Source organism: Pelmatolapia mariae, linkage group LG23, assembly GCF_036321145.2.
Source record: "Pelmatolapia mariae isolate MD_Pm_ZW linkage group LG23, Pm_UMD_F_2, whole genome shotgun sequence".
Classification (NCBI taxonomy): Eukaryota; Metazoa; Chordata; class Actinopteri; order Cichliformes; family Cichlidae; genus Pelmatolapia; species Pelmatolapia mariae.
Window position 1 is genome coordinate 390,903 of NC_086246.1, and position 6,749 is coordinate 397,651.

The window sequence follows — 6,749 nt, forward strand, 5'->3', positions numbered from 1 at the left end:
ACGCAAAAACAAATTGAAAAGCGCAAAAACAAATTGAAAAGCGCAAAAACAAATTGAAAAGCGCAACAACAAATTGAAAAGCGCAAAAACAAAAGAAGAATCACAAAAACAAATTGAGAAGCACAATTACATTAAGAAAACCGGAAAGGGTAGGTACCAGTCGGCAACAGGAGACATCACTGATTGGATGTCCGCGCTGTTCATCTTTGGAACCGGAAGTTACTCTGCCTGTAGCGCATTTTTTTCAAACATGAACATTAGCGGTGACCCAAACATAGCTGTCGCTATTAGAAAATATTTTGATTCAGGACATACATACGAGGTGATACTGGATATGCTCAAGTGTAATCATGACATTTCAATTAGTATGCGTACACTGAAAACGCATTTAAAAGAATCTGGACTGTACAGACGAGGCAACTATTCTCCACTTCCTGAGGTGAGGCGTGCCATTTTGTCCGAGCTTCGAGGACCAGGACAATTGTTTGGATATCGGACCATGTGGCAAGTTCTCAAACAAAAACACAAGCTGCGTGTCAAGCGTGATGTAGTTATGAGGCTGTTGAGACAACTAAATCCTCAAGGAATCGCTTTGAGAACTCGAAGGAGGTTCACAAGACGCACGTATCACTCCATGGGGCCCAATTACATATGGCATGTAGATGGCTATGATAAACTAAAACCCTTTGGCCCTGTCAGGATGTATAGATGGCTTTTTGAAGAAGACTGATGTGGCTTGTGTGTGGAGCAACAAACAACAACCCGGCTGTTATAGCTCACAATTATATAAACTGTGTAAAGAGTCTTGGTGTGATACCAATGAGATTACGAACAGACTTCGGGACTGAGAATGGGACTATGGCAGCAATACAGTGTACCCTCCGTCACGCGCACACGGACTATTATGCTGGATCGTCAAGCCACAGTTACGGATCATCTACTGGGAATCAGCGCATCGAGTCATGGTGGTCTTATTTCAGAAGAGGAAGGTGGGTACATTTGTGTCTGGTAGGTGTAAGCTACAGTGAAAGCTGATCAGATTGTTGTTGTTTTATGATAGAGCAGTTTATAACATGTCACTGCATGCGTTGATTTATATAGTTCCATATTGTGAGCAAAAAATCCTTCACTGTTCTATTTTCATTTTGCAGATATGGTTCAAGAGACTGTGGATTTGCTGTTGAGGAGAAGGAACTGGATGTGTTTCCCGAGGAGGGGCTACCGGTTGGATTGTGTGGTGACCCAAACATTGAGGAATATTTACAACACAAACACACTGCAGCAGCCACAAGACTGGGAATTGGCCACAGAACTGTATTTGGCCCTGAAGGACATAGCTGGGTTTTAGATACCAACTGAACTTCAGTTTGTAATGACATTTGTCAGAGTTACTCTGACGAAGACACACACGGTGTCGAAACGTTAGTTTCTTTCCTTTTTTTGCACCTAATAAAACCTTTGGACTTACTTGAGTGCTCCAGCCCTTCTGTTTTTCCTTCATTTTTTAATGTTAGTAGTGTTTCCTTTCCCTCTTGCTAAATTGAATATAATATTGTTCATAATATACAGCAACTGGCATGGATTTAAATATTAACATTTAACCACAAGGAAACATTTAAAATTTTCTTTAATAAAACCATTTACAAATAGTGTCCAGCATTTCTGTCACTTTTCCAACATACACAATATTCAGAAAAAACAACTAAATGTTTAACAATATGGAAGTTGCTTGTCACATGAATGTGTTAAGTAGTATGCCAACGGCAGCTGAACCTAACAGGGTAACTCAGTAACTGTAACTTGATGACCATGCTGATTTAAGAACATCCAAATCCTGGAGCATTTTGAATTCCAAAGTCCATGTTGGCCTTAAAGATGCTGTATGAGTCACAGATGGGTAGCTTCAGAGTATTTGCACAGGTGTTTGCAACTGGAAAAGGCGAAACACTTAAAAACTGGATGCATGGTGGTGGTGTCATTCCTGCCGGTGGAACTGCCGTCAGCCCTGTGGCAAACATCATCAAATCTTCCAGACACACTGCTGTTGCCTTCTCTGAAAGAAGAAAGTAAACACTGTAGTACATTACAGAAAATTTATTTCCTTACCTCTCCTTTCATAAAACTATAAAAAAATAAAAACGGTCATTCAAACCTTCACAATCAAGGAGATAATCTGCCCAAAAGCCAAGTGTTAGGACCTCCTTATGCCGCTTGTTGCTTCCTTTTGGGCTGAGATCTGGTCTGAACATGCTCTCCAGTTCTGAAGCAGTCAGGGCATTGGCAGAGAAGCATAGGAGTGGGGCCAGCACACTGGAATTTTGTTGCAGTGCACTTAAAAAAATTCAGACTTTCCAGTCCATCTTTAAATCTGCAAAGGATAGACAAATAACTAATAATTGGTTTATAGCTATAACTATTGCAGTCTTCTAAATTGTGTTTAAATGTCTTTACCTACTAGATCTTTCATTATAAATTTGGACAGATTTCAAATGCATAGAATCACTCATACACAAACACAATTCATAGTGCTCAGAAATTAACTGTGACAGCAAAAAAAGAAGAGCTCATTGGGATTTTAGCATTTAAAAAAAAATAGTGCTTTCACACTGGAATAAACAAGTGTGTCAAACAAGGGATCACCTCTTTTTATAAATAACTGAAAAATTAATCATGTTGCATGACTATGATTATTATGGGTCATTGTGAACAATAAATGTATACTAAATTAGAGTTCTAGTGTCAAAAGGTTAATAGCGTGCGACAGTGGCTCAGGAATTAACTTGTTGTTCATCAGATCACACGGATGCTACTGAATCAGTTTTTTCATATACATCTGAAGGTCTGAAAATGTCAGTGGCTGCTGTGATGAGCAACTGGCCATCCTGAATTTAAAAGGAGTAATGAGTTTACCGTTGAATGACACTTTGGTTTCTTTCAAGGATGTACCATCTGAGGTACTCCTCCACAAATGCTTGTTTCTCACAAGGCTTGACGTTTCTGAGGCATCCAGCAGTTTGGAAGATTGTGCTGTTTTGCAAAATAAGATCATGCAAAGACTCCTCTGATTCAGCTTTCAGGACCTATAAAAAAAATAAAAAAAAAAGGTTTACTGTAAGAAAAACAAAAATATAATTTTCACTACTTTTACGATTCATTCAAACATTGGATTAAAAAAATAATCAATTTGTTATTTCACTTGTGTTGTTGGGAGGTGGAAATCTGTCCTTTCAGATTACAGAATCTACCTTGAACCTACTTTCAAGATATGATCCAACCCGGATAACTTTTATCCTGATTAAATCTTTTAAACTGGCCCCAAAGTGTCTTCTAAGTAAACCCATTCCCTGAGCCTAGGTAATTTTCTACCTGATGTAGAACTTTTGTGATCTCCTCATCTTGCACATCTTCTACAGTGGCGCTGAAACTCTGATTCCCTGTGATGTGGTTGACCAGGTTCTTGGAGAGGAAATGTGGTGCAGGTCCCCCATGCACATTGGATACAGCGATCATCTTTCCTGCTAAAAAGTACTCATCTTGCCTGGCAGCTGTTATACAGGGCACATAATTATCATGGTTAATTGCTATTAAATATGCTAATGAAAAAAATACGCCAATTTTTATTAAAATTTCCATTGTAATAATTATGGAGAAAACATCCACCTCTTGAATTATATACAAGATAACAGCTCTCTGGAGGTCCATCAAAGATGGGGCGATTTCTCAGACTGCCCATAAGAAGTGTGAGGAATTCACGCCTCGGGCCACCTGTATCCAAACCTTCTTCAAAGCTGCCAGCATCATCATTAAACTTGATGAACATGTCGTAGTTGTCAGAGTATGTGCTGCGTCGAAATCCTCTAACAGCTCCATCCCATACAGCTGACCTTGATATATTGAACCTGCTGACCTTCTTGTGGTCAAGTTCCAGTGCCAAATTTGCAATAATTTCATGTGCCTGCAAATTGGTGTCTCTAAAAAAAAAAGGGAAACTTTTTTTTTAAAGGTGTATATACTTCTCTCATGATTGCATGATGTCTTGTACAGAACAAGATGGCGGTTAATTGGATTCAAATGTTTAAATTACTAACACAGGTTCTTCTGGGGGCTCAGCAAACAGTGAATCGTTATCTAATTGCAAAGTAAAGGCGGTGGAGATTGTCTGCTGCACTGTTTTACTAATAAAATAGTTTTTTACCTGTTGTACTTCATTAGCAAGCACAAGATCCCCAGCACCCTTCCTTAGAGAACAAAGAAAAGCATTTTTGTTGTGTACTGTGAAAATATTAATTGACACTTTGAAAATATTTAAGCATCTTGATAAACAAACAAGCAATACAAGTATTATGCAGTCCATGTTCCAAAAACCATATACAGAATGAATGACAAAAGTGTATAACTCATTAATACAAAGTGTAGGCAAAAAACAGTAAAAGATTACATGTTCTTCAAATATCACTTACTCATATTCTGCCGCTTTCTGTAAAGGACTGCTTTCATGTTGAAGTTCCCATGGCTGAAACAAACAAACAAACAAACAAACACACGCACGCGAGCACGCACACACACACACAAAATGTATTTCACATATAACTATTAACTGTTTTACTGAACTGAGGCAAATGGTGGTGGCTAAACAACAAGAAAACTCTATAAAGATTTTTAAATTGTACTTACCAGTGTATCAGCAAGATCAAACTCAGAGGGCCTTTTAATAACAATCTCTGGGTCAGAGTCAGACAAGTCTGAGTTTTCTCCAACTACAAAACATGAAAACAAATCAAGCTAAGCTAACTAAATTCATACTAATGTATGAAACTTTATTTGATCATCAATAATAGATTAATACGAAAGGCATAAAGTTAGCATTGAAAACCCATGACTCAGTAGATCCAAAAATGGCTGAATTTCATGTTTCCAGGAAGAAACATAACATATACAAGCTAATTTAGGGAGCAATGGTGGCAGAGGAGTTAAAAGCCCACCCTGTAATCAAAAGGTTGAAGGTTTGAGCCCTGCTCAGTCTGTCACAGTCGTTGTGTCCTTGGGCAAGACACTTCACCCTCCATGCCAGGTGGTGGTAGTGGGAGGGATAGGTGGCATCTGTGTACAGCAGCCTTGCTTCAATCAGTGAGTCCCAGGACAGTTGTGTCCACATTGTAGCTAATCACCAGCAGTGTGTGAATGTGTGTGGGTGAATGACTGGTTTTGTTGTGAAGTGTCTTGGGGGGGTTGTAGAACCCTAGAAGGTGCTATATCAAATACAGGCCATTCACCATTTTAATGTAGGTATGCTATTGACTTGGGTGCTTTATGCGTAATGTTATCATTTCACAAGTTCAAAATTAGCAGTTGTTGAAACTAAGGGAATGTGTGTCAAAATCCAAACAAACATTAGCAGCTTACCATCTTCAAAGTCACTCTTCAAGCAGATGAAAACAGTGATTCTTTGATAAGGCTTGCCAACTTCAGCCTTATAAGCCTCAAGTGTAAATGGTCTTTGTGTTCCAGGGACAGTAATGACCTCAGTGCCATCCGGATACAGAAGAAGGAAAGGTCCATCTTTTAGATCTTTGTTAAAGTCCTTCATTTTTTTAACAGCTTGATTGAGCAGACTTGTGGCAGTAGCATCAGGGTCTGTTGTTAGGAAAATAGTTTTTCCACGGTATGGCTTCAAACCACCCTTTTTAATGGTCATCAAGCCGACATTTATCTGTAAGGAAAAAGACATGAACAATGGGCCAAGTAGATACTAATATGACTCTAAGCAGATCTATTCAAACTTGAATATTTATTAACTGCAAAAGAGGGATCTTCCTGACAACCTAAATGTACAATTACTCGTAAACAATTGTTCTTATTCTGGATAGCTTTACTACACTGAACATTTTTTACACAACTCCCCTAAGGAATAACAAAAGAATGTCATTAGAAAATTAACCTCAACTTGTTTTCAGACAGAGCTAGCCAAACTACCTGAACCTTTCTTTTTTCCTTTTTCTTTAAGCCCTTCCTCCCTTCAGAAAACTTTTGCCTCTCTTCATTTTTCTTTTTTCTGTATTCTAAGAAGGTGCTGAAGGTTGGAGTCGGGCAGTTTGAGGTAGTCTGTGATGCTGAAGGGAAACAAAGGAAAAATGTACTACAATGTCACACATTACAGACATTCATTCATGTGACATTCCATTGTCCACACAACACGCAAATAAGGACAACACTGAATAATCTCACTAGAAAATTTCTACCAAGGAATGACAATGTAACTGATACTATTGACCAATACAATTCTACACCAGTAAGTTTTAATGTATAGACACATAATAGTGTTAGTTCCTAAAGTTAACCAAACATAATAAATGAACTAATTTATTATCGTTTCAGTTGTGGAAATGCTCAGAGGACTATTCCACGAAGCAAGCTAATCCCAAAAGCCAGGCTCACTCTGAAAATCCAGGCTCGATTGCCCCAAATTTGGTTCCAGGAACGAGGCTAACCTGCAGTCTTTCTGCTCATTCATTATGCAATATGCTTGTGGACAAGTCTGGTCCGTGGCACCCTAGCTGCGAGGTTTGTTAACACTAGAACTGCCCTCAAACCTTCACTACTAGAAAGGTCTTGAGCAGTCATTTCGACAGCTGCGTGCACTTTCAAATGAGCCTCGATTTTCTGAGCTCGCTTAGTGGAACAGCCCTCTGGTCTGCTATGGTCTGGAAACAGCTAACGCTAGGCTAATAAATCAATAAATAATAAACATT

The 6,749-nt window shown here is 38.8% G+C and overlaps 2 long non-coding RNA genes across 2 annotated transcripts; both read right to left on the reverse strand.

The window, feature by feature from the left end:
- Positions 1–2,296: 2,296 nt before the first annotated feature.
- LOC135932098 (uncharacterized) lies at positions 2,297–3,475 on the reverse strand. Its single transcript, XR_010573401.1, has 3 exons — positions 3,367–3,475; positions 2,911–3,080; positions 2,297–2,368 (listed from the first exon to the last, which is right to left on the reverse strand). It is a non-coding gene; the product is annotated as an uncharacterized LOC135932098 (long non-coding RNA).
- Positions 3,476–4,193: 718 nt separating this feature from the next.
- On the reverse strand, positions 4,194–5,613 carry LOC134620489 (uncharacterized). Its single transcript, XR_010573400.1, has 4 exons — positions 5,404–5,613; positions 4,675–4,757; positions 4,461–4,513; positions 4,194–4,238 (listed from the first exon to the last, which is right to left on the reverse strand). It is a non-coding gene; the product is annotated as an uncharacterized LOC134620489 (long non-coding RNA).
- Positions 5,614–6,749: the final 1,136 nt, after the last annotated feature.